At 43.8% G+C, this 18834-nt stretch overlaps 1 protein-coding gene across 7 annotated transcripts in view; it reads left to right on the forward strand.

Moving 5' to 3' along the window:
* Nucleotides 1-18834, forward strand: part of enox1 (ecto-NOX disulfide-thiol exchanger 1) — a 305533-nt gene that overhangs the window by 141528 nt on the left and 145171 nt on the right. Inside the window, exons 1-3 of one of the 7 annotated variants that reach the window (XM_069889619.1) lie at nucleotides 17-238; nucleotides 519-669; nucleotides 9076-9306. The exons of 1 other annotated variant lie outside the window; for it this stretch is intronic. The gene's annotated coding sequence lies outside the window, so the exon portion shown is untranslated. 5 more of the 7 variants (XM_069889617.1, XM_069889620.1, XM_069889616.1 and 2 more) reach the window with 5 other exon arrangements.

Raw genomic sequence — 18834 nt, forward strand, 5'->3', positions numbered from 1 at the left:
CATAAATTATTCAGCTGGAGGGAGGGGAGAGGGCGGAGGAAAAGAAAAGTAACGTTTCCTGCTGGCTTTGTATTCCTCCTTTTGGAGGATTCCCGAGCAGTGCCTCATAGAAAGAATGTTTTCACAGGGAGAGGTTGGAAATCGACGGCGGGTGTACCTTTAAATGGTGAATCTCCGACCCTGGCAGAAAGCAAGAGGCTGTGGTGTTCCAGCACTGATAGCACACGAGGTCCCCAAGGTAAAATAGCTGACGGCCACTTCAATGGCATCGTCTCAGAGTGCAAGGTTAGACATGCCGTAGCTCCGTTGCAAGGAGGACTGAGGAGAAAGGGGGTGGGAGGTGCCCCCCCCCCCTCGCCTCCCGAGGGATCCTGCCCTCGAGCAACCAATTCCGATTGATTCCTCCGCCTCGTCCTGTTGTCTCTCCCTGATTCGCATTGTTTTTTTTAACGAGTTGTCCGAGCAAATTGAGTGAATGTGGCGTTGCCAGCAGTTGCTGAAGCTCTTTTGTCTCGCAGTTTCGACCCAGGTGTCTCACTGTCCCTGCCCCAATTGCATCAACCCCTGCCGGTCGATCAGTCCATCCCGGCGTGGAAAGTGATTGAAAGGTCTGATGAACAGCGCGGCGCCCAAGTCGGCGGAGCGCAAGGCATTCTGTAATGGCAGCAGGTAGGGCAAGAGCTCTCTCTCTCTCTCTCTCTCTCTCACGGGTTGGGCATCTGCAGGCGTTGTCCGTGCGATGTGCTACAAGTATTGTTCCTCTTTGCAAGGGAGCCGGCCGGTCGATTTCCCCCTCCCAGGGGGCAACGACCACTGCCGCCAAACAACTTGCACCTTGAAAGGTGGCCCCGTCTGTCAAAGTGCAGGACCAAGGCAATATTTTGAATGTGCATGAATGTTTTAAAATGTGCATGAATGTGTGCTTTTTGAAAAAAAAAAATACCCCAGCAATTGCTTCGCAAGCGTGCAACTGCTACAGTTTCTGCATAATTAGTCATCTCCAGAGTTTGGCGTGGCTTTAACCAGCCACGCGTCCTGCTGCCACCTAGTGTTGATGCCTCTATTATTGTGTAACACGTGGGGGGCACTGGACACTGGAAACGGGCTGGTCCTCCTCGGCCAATGAGGAGGAGGTGGGGCAGGCGGCGTGACGGCCAGCCCATTGGGCCTCCCCAGAGCCGACTTGGCCGAAGTTGCTGTTCTGCACCGTATTCTCTCCAAAATGGATATTCTGTCCATAGGACCATTCTGCCTGCAGAGCCTGACCCAATCGATCAGAAATGCATTAGCTGCATATGGGTGGCAGGCCCTGGAGAGTTTTACAGAACAGAGACCTGGAGCTACAGGTACATATTCCCTGGGAGGTGCTGATGCAGGTCGTCAGGAAAGTGTTGGGCACACTTGCCTTCATCGGCCATGGCATTGAGTACAAGAGTTAAGACATCATGTTTACAACTATACAGGATGTGGATTGCCTCTGAACCGTCCTTCCAAGTGAAGCAGCGCTTCACCTGTGAATCTGTAGGGGGCCATTTACTGCATCTGGTGCTCCTGATCTGGTTTCCTCTATCGGGGAGATTAGAGGCAGGTGAGTGGATTGCTACATTGACTACTTTCGCTCTGTCCACTGCAACAGTAAGGACCTTCCAGAGGCCAGTCACATCAATTCCACATCCCATTCCCACACGGACACGTCTGTTCATGGCCTCGTGTACTGCCAAGTTGCATCTGTCTACTGATTGGAGGAACAACACCTATTCCATCTTGGGAGTCTGCATGTGTCGATATCATCCTTCAATATTAGTAATCTCCTGCCCCTGTTCTTTTGCTTTCCCTCATCCCTCTGATCCCTTTCCTTTTGCTTCCCCATCACCTTATACCTTCCCTCCTCCAGTTTCCCATCCCTTTCTCTTCTATCAGAGAGCATCTTCTCTGCCCTCTTCTATCAAACTCCTTCTTCCCCCCCTCCCTTGTTCACCTGTATCCATGCATCTCTTGCAACCCTGTGCTCCTCCCCTTTCCCCACCCCACTTTCTTTTATTCAGGCATCTGGTGGATATTTGGCATTCCCAATGAAGGGCTAGGTCCTGGAATTGACTGCCTATTGCTTTCCATGGATGCTGCATATCAGCTGAGATCCTCCAGCACTCGTGTGCACTGTTCGACTTCTCCAGCATCTGCAGATCCCCCTTGTTGATGAGATCACATTTGGCGTATTGTGCACAGTTCTGGTCATCCAGTCATAGGAAGAATATCATTAAGCTTTAAAACGTGCTAAAAAGATTCACAAGGATGTTTTTTTATATTATATTTAAGTTTTAAGAAAATACAGAATATAAAACTCAATTAATATAACAATAATATATTGAATATAAAATCATAGAAAAACATTCATAAGGTACAAAAAAATAAAAAGGGAAAGGAGTGTTCCTCTTCTCCCAGCGCCCCCTCCCCAGATTTGAAAGGAAAGGGGACAGACAGCAGGGCGTAGAGGGAGATAAAAAACAAAACAAAAAGCAACAGGAGCAAGGTTCAACATCTCAGAGTCACATTATGTTAAAAGTATTAAATTTCTAATAAGGAGTATATTAATTGACAAATATCAAAATAAATCATACAATCTGGGCATTTAACTAATCTAAATAAGGTCGCCAAATTTTGATAAACATACTATATCTATTCCTAAGACTGTAACTTATCTTGTCGCCTTCCCAAGATCGTGTTCTATGGCGAGCTCTCCACTGGCCACCGTGACAGAGGTGCACCAGAGGTACAAGGACTGCCTAAAGAAATCTCTTGGTGCCTGCCACATTGACCACCGCCAGTGGGCTGATCTCGCCTCCAACCGCCTCAAAGTTCGGCGGGCAGCAACCTCCTTTGAAGAAGACCGCAGAGCCCACCTCACTGACAAAAGACAAAGGAGGTAAAACCTAGCACCCAACCCCAACCAACCAACTTTCCCTTGCAACCGTGTCTGCCTGTCCCGCATCGGACTTGTCAGCCACAAACGAGCCTGCAGCTGACGTGGACATTACCCCTCCATAAATCTTGTTCCGCGAAGCCAAGCCAAAGAAGAAAAATTATCTTGTCAAGGGGAATACAACTTTGCACTTCCATGTTCCAACGATCAATGTGAAGTAGGGAATCAGATTTCCGTGTTTCTTGTCTGCATTTCCTGGCCATTGGGAACACAATTTTAATAAATATAGATTTACTTCTGGAGAAGTTAACTTTTATAATTGCCAAATTTCCTAGAAAAAAACAACTCCTGGTTTAGAGGGAAGTTCACCCATACAATTTTTGTCAACGCTTCCCCAATTCTATCCAAAAGGATCTTAATTTCGTATATAACCAGGTGGAATGTAAAAAGGTACCAAAATCTATACCACACCTAAAACACCTATCAGAAAATTCTGGTTTATTTTTATGTATCTTTTGAAGTGTGAGATATAATTGTTGCATAAAATTATTATCAATCAGTCAATATCTAGAATTGATTAAGGTAGTCATACTATCTACACATAGATCTGACTAGCATTGTGGATTGATTACAATATCTAAATCTGATTCCCATCTCTCCCTCAATCTATGTAGTTTAGATTTTGGGCTTTGATCTTGGATCAGAGCACATACATTACAGATAAATTTGGTTGCATTCCCCCTTCAAATTAGAATTTCCATATCTGAGCACATTGGTAGGACCATTAATGGACCCCACTTTTCTCTCAAAAAAGATTGCAATTGGAGATAGCAGAAGAATGTTGTTAGGTAAATTGTATTTATTTTTAAGTCCCTCAAAAGACATAAATAACTCTGTTGATCATTCAGTGCACCTGATACCATGTAGAGGTTTAGAAAATCAAGGATCTTTTTCCTGGGTCCGGGAATATAAAATGTGAAGGCATAGATGAGGTGAGAGGGTAACGATTGATAAGAGACCTGTTGGAAATCCAGATCATTTGCTCTTGTCCGTTATGAGCTATCCCACAAGCTGAAATCCCCCAGTATTTTTTTTGTTCCTGTGTCATGCAGCTTTGGGTATTCTCAGAGTGCTAAAAATAGGAAATAGAAACAGGAGTAGGCCAATCTGCACCTTATATCGACATCCATTGATGCACCAAAACTCCATCTTCCTTCATATCCATAAATCTATCCCACTTTTGTCTTGAACTTGCTCACTGACTGAAATCCGCAAGCCACTTGGGAATGAATTTCAGATTTCCCTCCCCTTGGATGAGGAAATGTCCTGAATTAATGAATTTACTTTCTTGGAAGTCGCTAACTTGGAGGATCTTTCCTGGATCCAACATAACAATAGTATTGTGACAAAGCACATCAGTGCCTCTACTTCCTCAGGAGTTTGTAGAGGTTTGGTATGACACCAGAAACACTGACAAACTTCTACAGATGTGTGGTGGAAAGCGTGTTGACTGGCTGCATCATAGTCTGGTTTGGGAACACCAATACCCCTGAGTGTAAAGCCCTTCAAAAGGTCATGGACACAGCCCAAGTCATCACAGGCAAAACCCTCCCCGCTATTGAGTACATCTACAGGGAACGCTGCCATTGGAGGGCAGCAGTAATCATCAAGGACCCACACCACCCAGCACATGCTCTGTTCTCGCTGCTGCCATCAAGAATGAGGTGTAGGCGCTACAAAACTGGCACTACCAGGTTCAGGAACAGCTGCTACCCCTCGACCATCAGACTCCTCAATGACAAACTCAACCAGGGACTCATTAAAGGACTCTTACATGTGCACTTTATTGATTTACTTTGCTCTCTGTAATGCACTGTCAGTCTGTTTACATTTGATATCTTTTTACAGTTCTTTTATTTGTTTACATGTTTACATTATGTACAGTTTATTTTGTGCTCTACCAATTAGTAATAGTTCTGCCACTCCTACAGGAAAAAGGAATCTCAGAGTTGTATGTGATTTCATGCATGCACTCTGGCAATAAATCTGAAATCCGAATCAGATATTTTTGAGCCTGTGGTCTCTGTATCTGGCTGCAATGTCCCTGAATGTATTGGGTCAAGCCCAATTTAAATGGGACCTCATCCCATTAGATAGAACAGTTTCAGCTGTCCTCATATAAACTTTTTCCACCATTCTTCCAAACATGAGAGGTTTGCAACCTTTCTTCACCCTCTTTACTCACTGTGGACTACTTATAACTTACCTACAGACCACCTGGGGTGGGTAGCTTGAGCCCCTTCCTAGACGACCACCAGGATTTTTGTTGTGTGGGAAAACATTTTGAAACTTTTGCTCTTGTCATCAAATTTACAACCTTGTTTTTACATTACTTGTTTATTATACCAATGACATCTGTCCTTGCTGCATCACTGCGGACCCACCTATAACAAACCCGAGAACCACAGGTTAGTAATACTGCCCTAGAGAGTGCAGGTTCAGTCTGCTTGTCTATTGAAAAGGTCACGCCCTCCAGAAACTGCTGTTCTCCCTGTTTATTCCACCAGAGTCTGCAAGAGCCTTGGTGTTTTTGGTTTTACATGCCAAAGCAGGGCTTTCCTCCTTTACCCAGGAAGGTTTTGTGCAACTCCTGCTCAAGCCTCAGAAAATTCAGGGGTGAGTTGCTGCAGGATTGACTTCCTGCTGCCCCTAAGATGATGCTCGCTCTTAGAAGGGCATGCTACACTTCACTCTCCATCCTGGTGGGAAGTGAGGGGTTACAGTCTCCATCCATTCGGAGCAAAAGGCTCAGCCCCTTCCCATCTCCTCCTGATTCTATTCAACCACGGCTGATTCTAATGGACACATTATTCATTTGCTGATCTTGGATCCAGATCACATAACACTATACTGGAAGCAAAAGTCTCCAAGTTTCCATGCAAGTTCCAGTTGATTTGGTGAAGCCACATGAAGTTTAAGTCAAGACCTTCAAAATAGGTGCAAGTCCTGTGCTAAGTAATTAATGGATAATGGTTGATTACACTAGAGGCAGGTGCAATTGGTTGGTACTGTCAGCTGGGTTAAATGATGGATGTGTATCCAACCCTGCCCACTAAACACCAATAAGGTCCACAGATAGAAGGAGTGACTAGCACTGTACTCTGTGGTTAGTAAGAGATTGTTTAAGGTGGCATGTGAATTAAATGAGAAAGGTTGAGAACTACTAATCCAATAGAAGGAAAAAAAGCACCACCTTGGATGTGTTGTGGAATAGAGAGATCCAGGGACATAGTTCCCTGAAAGTGGTGACACAGGTAGCCATTGTGGTGAAGAAGGTGTTAGGCACACTTGCCTTCATTGGTCAGAACAGGAGCAGGGACATCATGTCACAACTGTACAAGATGTTAGTGAAACCACATCTGGAGTATTGTATACAGTTCTATTCGCCCAGCTGTAGGAAGGACATCATTAAGATGGAAAGGATGCAGAAAAATTTACAAAAATGTTACTCGGTCTATAATGATCGATTGGGACAATTCCCCCTGGAGAGTAGGAGGGTGAGGGGGTACCTGATGGAGGTCTATAAAATCATGAGGGTGATAGATAACATGAATAGTCACAGTCTTTTTCCAAGGGTAGGGTAATCTAAAACTAGAGGACATGGTTCTAAGGTGAGATGGGAAAGATTTTAAAAGTGATCTGAGAGCATCTTTTCCCCCCCAAACAGAAGGTGGTGGGTATATGGAATGAGGAGCTGGTAGAGGCAGACAATTGCAGTGTTTAAAAGACATTTAGACAGGAACATGGGTAGGAAAACACAGGCAAATAGGACTCATCTGGTCGACATGGACACGTTGGGGTGAAGGGCCTGATTGTGTGCTCTTGTACGCCAAGACTGTGCAGTTTAAGTTAACTCGGTGTGAAATTTTCTAACATGGCATTCCCCATGTAAATGCAAAAGGTATCTTTTTGCGCATTTAAGTGGTGGATGATTATGACTGGATTGTGAAACGAGCAGGTGTGGTTTCAATTAGCGTTGGCTGGAAACTTTCATAATTCCCACATTCCAATGCCTCAGTCCATGTTCTTTACCTTGGGATTTATGACTCTGAACAGACACTATACGGTGCAGCCAGCTGTCTTTGTCCTGTGAGGTTACCTCAACAAGTTTCCCAGACCCTTCTCTCAATGCTCAGCTTCAAGTTCCAAGGCTAACAACAGTTAATGTTGTTAAAGTTACAATACTCGGGTTAGAAAATAAAATCCTTTAGGTTTGGGTGGGTTGCAAATGATATTTTCTCCCTTGTCTCTCAATTCTTTTATGACAAATTGAGACAAGCTGTTATCCATGATCAAAAACACATCAGTCTGTATTTTGCTAGAGTTTTGTTAATCTGGCAGTCCTTTGCTCTTAGTTCAGTGATAGAGCAAGAAGATTCTATTTCCCAGTATTGCCCCATGACATATTTTCGCAGCCCATGATTTAAATGGGGATTGTAAATATGAGGGGAATAAAAATTCAAGCAAGCTGGATTTACTTTCTTTGTGTTTCGACTAATGTTTTTGGTAGTTAAAACTGTTACTAGTTAAATCTATTACATATTTAAACTTTTTCTAGTCGTTTTAAAATTCAGAGATAGAAACATTAAAGTGGCTTGACAGCTGCCTATTGGAGGGGCTAAAAGAGTAGCTGTCTGGCCTGTTATGGAGTATCTATTATCAAGACTTCATCAACTAATGGGATTGGTGTATAACTTGCAGTCAGTGGCCTGTGGCACATGCTTAAAGTAAAGTTACTCACACAAACTGCAGCAGTGTCCTGAAAGTGAGTAGGGGATTGTCACAGTCAAGCATGGTCAACTTTCTGGCGTTTATAACTGTCACAAAAATGCAGGAATCTGTGGCATTCTCCCCATGCCCCTGTGGGCAACTGAAGGGTGGGGATGAGAAACTGGTGGGCATCTGTGAGAGAATGAGCTATGGGTAAATAAGTGGGGTGAATGGGATTAACAAATCATGCTCTCAGAGCTGTCGTTGTGGGCTAAATGGCCTTCTACATCAGAAGGGAATACAATACAATCCATCAGGGAGTGAGGAGCCCATATCCTAAGGTTTGGAGGGACTGCATCATGCTTTCTCGTGGCCAGACACCTCTGGCTGATGTGAGTTGCCTCGTAGATATCCTCTGGGTGTTGATATACTCACTGTTGTCTTGGCAGCACATTCTCATGCTTGTGCATGGATTTGGAAAGGGGCTCACAATAGTCCTACAATAATCGTATTGGTGAGAATCTTATTCACTTAACCTGACAAACAGAAACATCTGAAGTTGTGATATCACTGGACTAAAAAAAACAGGACGCTGGATGAACTCAGCAGTTCAAGCAGCATCCATGGAGGCAAAAGGTGCAAGTTTGGTTGCAGCAAGTAAGCATATCTGTGCATTGTTCTTGTGTATATGGCAATAAACTGCATTGAACATTGAGATCCTGGTCAGGGTTATGAAGGATGAGGCAAGCTTGCCAGTAACCCGCAGTAAGACAGAGACTGGTAGGTGATGGGTGGAAGCAGATGGAGAGGGGCAGTTGGAGCTGAGTTGGGGAGGAAGAGGTGAACAAAGGAAATCCTAGTTGGATGGGTGAGTTTGTGTGAGAGGAGAGTTACCTGAAGCTGGAAAATTCAATGCTCATACCATTGGGTTGTAATTTACTTGAGTGGAACAAGATGTACTTCCAATTTGTATTTGGCCTCTCAGCAGAAAGGACGTCAGAGAACAGAAAGGTTGACGTGGGAGTGGTGGGAGAGTTAAGCTTGCACGCAATCCAGATGGCTGTTGGGGGCAGTGCTGGCATTGTGCAGAACGGTTACCTCATGCACACTCAGTCTTGCCAGTGAAGAGGAGGCCACAATGTGAATACTATCAACCGGGTTGGAGGAGGAGCAGGTGATGCTCTGCCTCACCTGGAAGGGCAGTCATTCACTAGTGACAGGATGCGGTGTCAACTCTGCCGTTGAGCAGGTGGGATTGATCTGTCCTCTCAGCCATGCGAATTTGTGATTTTCAAGAAAGACAGTTGTACTGAAAAAGGGCTGCCCTCAACTTGTGTTGACACCTTCTGCAGCTGTCGCTTCTGTGCCCCCCCCCCTCCCCACAGGGTCATGAATACTAAAGTAATTTGTGAAAACGTTGCAGCGCTCGGCTCAAAGACAGAATCAATCAGAAGCCTGTGTGGCAATTGGGGAGGACAGTTCAACAATTGGAGCATCTCGCTGTTGATGTTGAATCTCGGACCTATCCTCGCTCATGCAAGCCATGGTTGATGCTGGAATGTAGACACAAGCCTGCCACATTTTCCGTGACCTACCTCTTCTGATAATACAGAGCTGTAAGTAAATGGTAAATATAATTGGGCACAGGGAGCTCTGAGGAGTCCCCTTTCAGAATGCTTAGAGCTGCACACGGGTAGGTCATGAGGCAGGAGTGTGTTATTTTATCTCTAAGAGATGTGATGGACATGCCACTTAAGTATTCTGGTTTCAAAATATCAGAGGTCTGATTACCAGAGCCCTGAAGAATCTTTCAAATAATTTATGGATGAGCTGTAACTTGATGGGACCAACCATACTGTGTCTTGGCATCCATGAAGGAGGGTGTGAAGTTGACCACAACTTCAGATTTCGATTTATGGTCAGAGTATGTTCATGACATCACATACAACCCCGAGATTCTTTTTCCTGCAGGTGAGGCAGAATTACCGCTAATTGGCAGTGCAAAAAAAATTGATTCAATATACACATGTAAACAAAGAGAAGTAAACAAACAGTGCAATACAGAGAGGAAAACAACAATAAAGTGCAAGAGTCCTTAAATAAATCCCTGATTGTTTGATGTTGAGGAGTTTGATGGTGGGGGGTAGTAGCTGTTCTTGACCCTGGTGGTGTGAGTCTTATGCACAACATTGTAGACTGAAGGGCCTGTCCTGTGCTGTGTTCCGTGCTGTGCTGTACTACTCCTGACCGTGCAGAAAGGCCTCCCCTCTGCCAGCCTTCACTGTAGGCAGTGTTTGATTCCTTTTATTCAGTGTAGATTTGAGCATTTCTTATTTGCAAAAGGAAAGAGCCTATGATATGAGAAGCTGCAGCTAATATTGCCCAGAGTGAAGTGGCAGGTTAACTACCACTTTGACCTCTAGACTGAGCTTTAGTAAGGCCCCCCTGACCTTTCCCCCCTGCCCCACTCTTTGTTGAATAGAATATAGTGATGTTAAGATATGTTAAATAACATGTATTAGGGGACTCCAAAGTGGTTGATATCGACCCCTGGGGGTCGATTGGACTTTTCAAGGGGTCAAAAATTGCCAGGGGGTAGAAAGGGGGTTGATAAACTCCAGGAAGGGGAGGGGGGTTGATTTAACATTTGGGGTCGAAAGAATTGTAGAGCCCGGGGGTCCCCGCTCCTGCCCGGCTCCTAGGCTCAAGCCTACTCAGCCTAATGGTTAATCCATCACTGCCAGAAAGCTATCCACAACTCGTATATTTAGTTTGTGCTTTCTTCTTAATTATAAGTATTACTGACCAACAGTCAATATGAAACTGGGGGTGGGGGACACAGCAGGACAAGTAGCATCAACAGGAAGAAATGGGCAGTCAAAGTTTCAGGTCAGAGGTTTTTTTGAGAGTAATTTGGGAAGGGTAGAAAGCAAACATAAAAAGGGAGGGGAGAACAGTGGGGGGGGGAAACGAGGTGATGTTACTAGACAAATGAAGGTAGGAGAGATGGAGAGACAGGTAGGGAAAAACATTTTTGGGGGTGTGGTGATATTTCTGAGAAAAATGAGAATGGGAGCAGGTAAAGAGTAGATGTACTGTCATCTCGGCCCTCATCCATATAACCTCCATTGCCCACACATCTGGCCTGGCCTCTTCTGCCCCCACATGCCACAAGGACAGGATTTCTCTTGTCCTCACCTACCACCCCACCAGCCCTGCATCCAACACATCCTCCTCTGCCATTTCTGCCACCTATGAGGTGATCCCATTCATTCCCCTCTCTTCTCTCTGCCTTCTGCAGGGACCGGTCCCTCTGTGACTCCCTTGTCCACTCCTCCCTCCCACCAATTGTCCTCTGACCATAGGAGATGCTCCACTTGCTTCCACACCTCCTTCTTCACCACCATTGGGGCCCCAAACTGTCCTTCCAAGTGAAGTAGCATTTCACTTGTAAATATGCAAGGGTCATCTACTGCTTCTGGTGCTCCTGTTGTGGTCGTCTCTACATCAGCAAGTCTGGAAGCACACTAGGAGATAGTTTTGTGGACCATCTTTTCTCTGTTGAAAAAATGGGGACTTCCCAGTGGCCAACCCTGTCCCATACCCTGAAGTGTCTGCCCATGGTCTCATGCACTGCCAGACTGAGACTACCCGCACATTGGAGGAACAATATCTCACTTGACTGGGCACCCTCTAATCTGATGGCATTAATCCTCTCCTCCCTTCACTTTTACCCCCGTTGCCTTCCCCCAGCTCCCTTTTCCCTGTCTCCTTCTACACAGACATAATAAATTTTTCCATCTCCCCTTATCCTATCCGATTAACACCTTTTGTTGGTCTGGACTCTCTCCCAGCCAGCAGTGCTCGTATTCTGAGATTTCCTGCTTTTTGATCATTCTGTTTATTCCTTGAAGGTCTCAGGCTCAAAATTTCGGCAATATATCTTTACCTCTTATGGACGCTGAAAGAGTCTGAGTTCCTCCAACATTTTGATGTGTTTTTACTGCAATCACAGCGTCTGCAGACTTTCGTGATCTAAAACTGGAAAACTCATTGTTCATGCCATTTGGTTTTAGGCTATCAGAATATGACATGCTCCTCATGCTTGCATTCAGCATCACCCCAGCAATGGATGAGGCAGAGGACGGGCAGGTCTGTGTGGGGATGGTGAGGGGAATTAAAGTAATTGGCAATAAAGTGGTCTCTGTAGTACATGAAATGTGGAACAAACTGCCAGAGGAAGATGTAAATGTAAAGATAGATTTAGAGATGCAGCATGGTAACAGGCTCTTCTGGCCCATGAGCTGTCTAAATACACCAGTTAACCTACAAAACCCCATATAATTTTGGACTGTGGGAAGAAACCAGAGCACCCAAAGGAAATCCATAGTGACACAGGGTAAAAGTACAAGCTCCTTACAGACAGCTCCAGATTTGAACTCAGGTCACCGGCTTTGCAATAGTGTTGCGCTAACCATACTGCCTGAGAAAGCGGGTAAACTCGTGACATTTAAAATCATGGAGTACCATAACTAGGAAACATTCCAACAGGCCCAGCTTGTCAACACTGAACAACATGTCCTCCTGCCTCAGACCCACTTGCCCACATTAGGCCCAATCCTCTCCAATCCCCTCCCATCCATGCAGTTATATAAAGGAAGCTAACTTCAGATTTCAGAAGACTTATTGTCAGACATGACATCACATACAACCCTGAAATTCTTTTTCTGTGGGTGAGGTAGAATTACCACTTTTTGGTAGTCCAATAAAAAACTGTACACATCGTATACATGTAAAGAAATAAAATACTGTAAACCGATAACAAATATAAACAAACTGTGCAATACAAAGAGAATTTTAAAAATCAATAAAATGCACAAGAAAGAGTCCTTAAATGAGTCCCTGATTGTGTTTGTCGTTGAGGAGTCTGGTGGTGAAGGGGGAGCAGCTGTTCCTGAACGTGGTGGTGTGAGTCTTGTGCCACCTACACCTCTTTCCTGATGGCAGCAGCGAGAAAAGTGCATCTTCTGGGTGGTGTGGATCCTTGATGATTGCTGCTGTTCTCTGCTGGCAGCGTTCCCTGTATATGTTCCCTGAACTTAAAGAAAGAAGTTGCACTTCAAGAATATTTTAAAATGAAAAAATTACACTAATTCAAAAATATTTGACAATTTAAAAAAAAAGTAACTCAGAATAGAGTGAAAAAGGGTGTTGGAGTTCATCCTAAATGGGGCATTCACTGTATTTTATGTTCATTGAGAGATCCCAGCACTTCCCCAGAAAATTTTTAGATATGAGAAACACAAAGGCTGCAGATGCTGAACCTATGATGTGATAAATGGTCCCAAAGTGTTTCTCTCCACAGATGCCGCTTGATCTGCTGAGTCCCTCCAGCTTCTCATTATCTGTCATTTCTAGATATGACTCAGTTTAAGTGGGCACACACCACAGACTAGTCTATAACAAGAGACAGTCAGTGTCACCCACCTGCACTATCTGTCATGGAACTTCACTTGCAGAGCCCATGTGATTGTCCTTCCCCTGCTGGAACAGCTTCTGGCTTGAGGTTTGCTCCATTGATTTGCAATGTGAATGTTGATGAATCTTGTGTCAACTCGGGGGTTCTTTTGGAGTTCCTGTCATTGCCAGCTGCCTCAGGAGGGTGATTGCAGCCTTTCCTCAGGTCAGACTGTCTCGCTACTCACTTCTCTCAATTTCTCCATATCGGCCACATCTGTTCCCAAGATGAGGTCTTCCAGTACAGATCTTCTGAAATGCCTGCTTTCTTGAACAAATTTGGCTTCCCCTCCATCACTATCAACTCAGCCCTCACCTGCTCACCTGTCCTGGCCCCTCTTTGCCCCCAGGTGCAACGAAAATTGAATCCCACTCATCCACACCTTCCAATCCACCAGCCCCCGCATTCAACACATCATCCATCTGGCACTTACTACAGGATCCCACCACTAGATACAGTTTTCTTTCTCCCCTCTTCACTACCTTCTGCAGGTACCACTCCTTCCGCAATTCCCTCATGCACTCATCCCTCCCCACACATCGCACCCCCGACACCTTCCTCTGCAGGAGGTGCAACACTTGCGCCCACACCTCCTCCCTCACCACGGTCCAGGGCCCAAAACAGGCCTTTCAAGTGAAGCAACACTTCACGTACATCCAGAGGACTTACTTACTGCATCTGGTGCTCCCTTTGTAGCCTTCTCTGCAATAGAGAGACCGGTCGCAGACTGGGAGATTGCTTCGCTCAGCACCTCTGCTCCATTTGCAACTATAGGAACCTCCCAGTGGTCAACCATTTCCATTCCAAGTCACACCCCCACACTCGCATGTCTGTCCATGGCCTTATGTACTATCCTACTCTGACCACCTGCAGATTGGAGGAACAACTTATTTTCCATCTGGGCACCCTCCAGCCAGATGGCATGAACATTGACTTTACTGCTCTCCATTTCTTTCCCCTCCCCTTTTCCTGTCTTTTCAGTTTCTCTACCCATCCAGCCATCCCTCCTCCCCCTCATTGTTTCTGTCCCCTCCTTTCTCTACCTATCATCTCCTGCCTTTACCGCCACCCCCCCCACTCTTTTGTTTGGATGCCTGCTGGCATTTTCTCATTCCTTGATGAAGGGCTCATCTAACCTTTGCTACATAAAGAACGCTGTTTGACCTGCTGAGCTTCTCCAGCATTTTGTGTTTTTTACTTAAAGCACAGTGTCCACAGAATTCTGTGATTTCCTTCCCTTTTCTTCAGAGGATGGTGAGGATATGGAACGAACTGCCAGAGAAATGGTAGAAGTGGGGATATGTGTAATGTTCAAAAGGCATTCAGACAGTACATGGAGAGCAAAAGTTTAGACAGGCGGCCAACCTTTTAATTTTTAATTTCGACATACAGCACAATAACAGGCCAATTTGGCCCATGAGTCCGTGCCGCCCAATGAACCTACACCCCAGATACATACTCGTGGGCTGAAATGGCCTGTTTCCATGGTGTATGTCTAAATTTAAAAAAAGGTTGGCCTCCCCTGAGTTAGAGGGATATGGCCTGAAGGTTGGCAAATTTTGGTGTTTTCATGCTGTAGAATTCTGTCATCTGCAACCTCCTTCCTCACTTCCTTCAGCGATCAGGGATGCATTCCATCTGGGTCAGGTCACTTTCTTTGTTTTATACCTCTTTCATATCTGATCAATGTCACGACCATCACCATAAGCCCATTTTCACATTTCTGTAGCATAGCCAACGCTCGCCACCTCAGCTGTCCTTCTGAACCCTTCAATCTTGCTCTTGCATTGAAATGATCAAGTTTAGCGTTATGTGACCTGCCACAGCCAAGTTTCTATTTCAAAATTCTGATGTCCATCATCCTAACCACGTCACCCCAATCGTTATTCACGCTTATGTTTCCCCGGCAGTTCTCCCTTAATCAGTGTTTTGATTTTAAAGGTTATTTTTACCTGTTCTCTGTAATTGTCGTCTTTACATGAATGTTAGAGATAACCTGACAGTCTGCTTACAGTAAAACGGTTCTCACTGTGTCAGGTATTTTGCAACAAATAAACTAACAACACCCACATTTGAGAGCTCTCATTAAACCGTATAATCAAGTAAGATCTCTGAGATCTTACATTTCTGCTCCCTTGACCGCTTCTGATTTTTAACAATGCAGTTGTCAAGTCTCCGAGTCCTGAACTGTAACATTCCGTTCCTTACCTTCTCCATCTTCGACTGCTTCTTCACTTTTCTAGTTCTTTGGCCAAGTGTTAGGTCATCAAATTGTAGAATCATCCAGCATGGAACAGGCCCTTCAGCCCAAATTGTCCATGCTGACCAATTGGTCCTTGACCTTCTAAATCCTTCCCATCCATATATTATTCCAAATGTCTTGGTCCAGAAGACATCTGTCCATGTATCTTCCTGCACTCTGTTGCTTCTCTCAAGTGGTGTGGAATGTTCTGTTACATTAAGGTGCTCTGTAATGTCATTCTAATGCTCAGATTAATGGTGAGAAACTGGCCATTAATGAAAAATAGTTTTTTTTTTCAATTTATTCCTTTTGCAGTCTGTAAACAATTGACTCATGTATTTCTGTAACAAAATATGAATTGTTAAATACCGTGTTTTGAATTTGCAGACCATGGTCAAAAATATTTGCAGCCTGGGAGGAGCTCGCACCTTCAACCATTAGTACAGGATACATCTTCAACAGGATACAAGAACCAGTTACATCCAGCAGGAAAATAAATCAATTAAAGAAAAGATATTTGCTGGTTCATTTCTAGTTTAATGATTGATGATAAAAGTTTTGTTGAGGAAATATTTAACACACATCTAAGGGAAGGAGGTGGGAAATGTTTTGGAGCTTCAGATTTTGGTGCCTGGATTACAAGGCTATCAATTTAGAACTGGAATATTTTCCTGCTTAAAGTGATCTTAGGAAGAAGTGTTCCAGTATTAAAGAGATTACAATAAGTGTCTTCCCAGGTCTGGAAAAAAATTGACTTGAAAGGTGCTAGTGTAGAGGAATTTTTAGACAGGAAGTGTTTTAATATGATGCAGAGGCATCTGTTCATGAGTCATATTGCTTTTGGAAGTGACGGGAATGCTGATGTTTAGAGAAGCTCTGGTTGAATGTGATAAAAAGAAGTTTTGTGCAGCAAGTTAACATTTTGAAGAGGGTAGTAGGAGATAATTATCTATTGCAGAGCTGTCTGGGAATGAGTTGTTAATTAGTGGGTTTCTGGGTGTGTTATTATGTGAAGAGTATCTTAACAGTCAGATTTATTTCTGTTTCTAGGAGTGAATTCAATTGATGGTCTTTTACAAGTATTTGATCTTTCGTGTTGCAAATATATTCTAGCATTTGTGAAAGACTACTTCTGTCTCCCATATATATGGTCAAGGAAAATAATGCTAAGTGCAGAAGACTTTCCGAGATAGTTATTCTGCGTTCAATCCTTGCATAACTGAGTATCTTACCTTCTAAGGAAACTTATTTTAAGAATATGTGGAACATTAAAACACAATTTTTGCATCCTGTGTCTGTTCTGTTATTCAACTAAATAACAGATGATGTGATCTATACCTTAATTCATGAGTCTTTCATCTTAATGCCTTGGCACCTTTGGTTAATAAAAACTATTAACCTCAAATGTGCATTTGACCATTGACCCAGCCTCAACTGCCATTTGTCCATCGTGAAAGGTTGCTATTAATTTTAGCCTCTGCCCAGCCAATAGAGGCTTTCTTTTTTTCCAGTCTTGTATTCCAAGTTAAAGAATTTCATGTATGTTACATTCTAAATGTGATAATAATGGAACTTTTACCATCATATTTTAAAATATAAAATATTTATTCCATCATACGTCAACCTAAACTCTAATTTTCTGTAATCCCTCATTGTCAATATCTAGGTATCATTGTGTATAAGTACAATTCACTTGTTCTCAGGCCAGTAAATCCATCCTAGGGTGTGGAGTTCAGGACCACTCCTACTCCTTCTACTGCGTTATAAATCGGACCTTGTGTAGCTGTGGATAGGTGGGCCAACATATCATTAATAAAGAACTGAAATGTAAACTCTGTTTCTCTTTCCACAGATTCTGCCTGACCTGCGTTTGCAGGAATTTCTGTTTTTATTTCAGATTTCCAGCATATGTAGTTTTATTTGCTTTCCAGAATTTCATTAATCTATTTGCTCATCTTCCCAACCTATTCACTGAATACACACCTGCAAATCTCTTTGGACCTTGTTGGTTCCAACTTATCCCCATTTTTAAAATACTCTGCTTTAACTTTTTTTTTGCTTCATTGTGTGTGATCTCCCATTCGCCCATGTTCAAATCCATTTACCAAAGTTTTGCCACTTCAGTTCATTGATTAGCATCTTATGTGTTTTAATGCTGCCACCTGTTCTAGTTTCAATGCTGTCCATATTTGCATCATTAGTATACTTGCTTATGTGGCTTTTTTGCCCCTATAGGTGTTTATAAATGCATTGTACTGTGGCGCTCCAATTTCCACCCACATTCCAAAGACATATGGGGTTCGGAGGTTAATTTGTTGCATGGGTGTATTTTAGTGGCACAGGCTTGTGGGCTGGAAGGACCTATTACCATGCTTTATCTCTACAAAGCTCAAGCTTCTGAGGAACTTAGAAGATGTGAGATAACCATTCCTATCCATCCACAATTTTAGATGCGTCAAATTATTCAGTCGAATTCACTAGGAAGATCAATACCTGTTTAAAAATAATTCCTCAGATTGTCCCTGATGAAATAAATATTTGACAGTGTTCAGTCACCATACACTTAGAGAATGGACGTAAGAATAAGTGGTTGGTGGGGTGCAATTCGCTGCTCTCCTTTTTAGCTGACCCAGGGGTGTCAATTAATCAGTAGCAGATGGGAAAGGATTTTTGACTCATTTTTTCGGAGGGGGGGCACAGTGAGGAACTAAAACTATCGCTTCTCCCAGTGATAGCTGGGTTGTATGCTTGTCATTGATACAATGTGAAAGATTAAATAAAATGAGCTTGGGAGATTTCCATCACCTCCCCCTTTCCGCCAGCCCTTGGATGGCACAGTGCTCAGCTAGAAAAGCCATTCCCTCATTGCTTCGGAGATCCAAGTTTATCCCTGACCTTCAGTGGAGCCAGTGTGGAGTTTGCACGCTGTCCGTATCACAGTGTGAGTTTTTGCCGGGTGCATCAGTTCCTTGCCATGTCCCAGAGATGTGCAGATTGGCACTTGACCACTGAAATTACCCCTAATTTGTAGGTGAGTAGTAATATCTGGAGGGGTGGGGGAACTTGACAGTATGTGGTGAGACTGAGAACATAGTGCTACCTTGGTGGTTCAGTTAACTAAGGTAGGACTGCCCTTACCCACTGGGTCAGCAACCCTTCATTTGCACAGGGAATATAGGGATCATGAGTGAGTAGTAGTGATTTATTTTAATTTGACATCATACTTGGCACAGACATTGTGGGCTGTAAGGCCTCTTCCTCTGCTCTTCTAATTTAATTTAAATTTAGACGAAGGGCAAGGTTACAGACCCTTCTGGCCCACAACGCTACACTGCCCAAAGACACCATTGTGACTAATTAATGCAGGAGGAAACCGGAGCACCT

This window comes from Narcine bancroftii, chromosome 7, assembly GCF_036971445.1.
Source record: "Narcine bancroftii isolate sNarBan1 chromosome 7, sNarBan1.hap1, whole genome shotgun sequence".
Taxonomy (NCBI): domain Eukaryota; kingdom Metazoa; phylum Chordata; class Chondrichthyes; order Torpediniformes; family Narcinidae; genus Narcine; species Narcine bancroftii.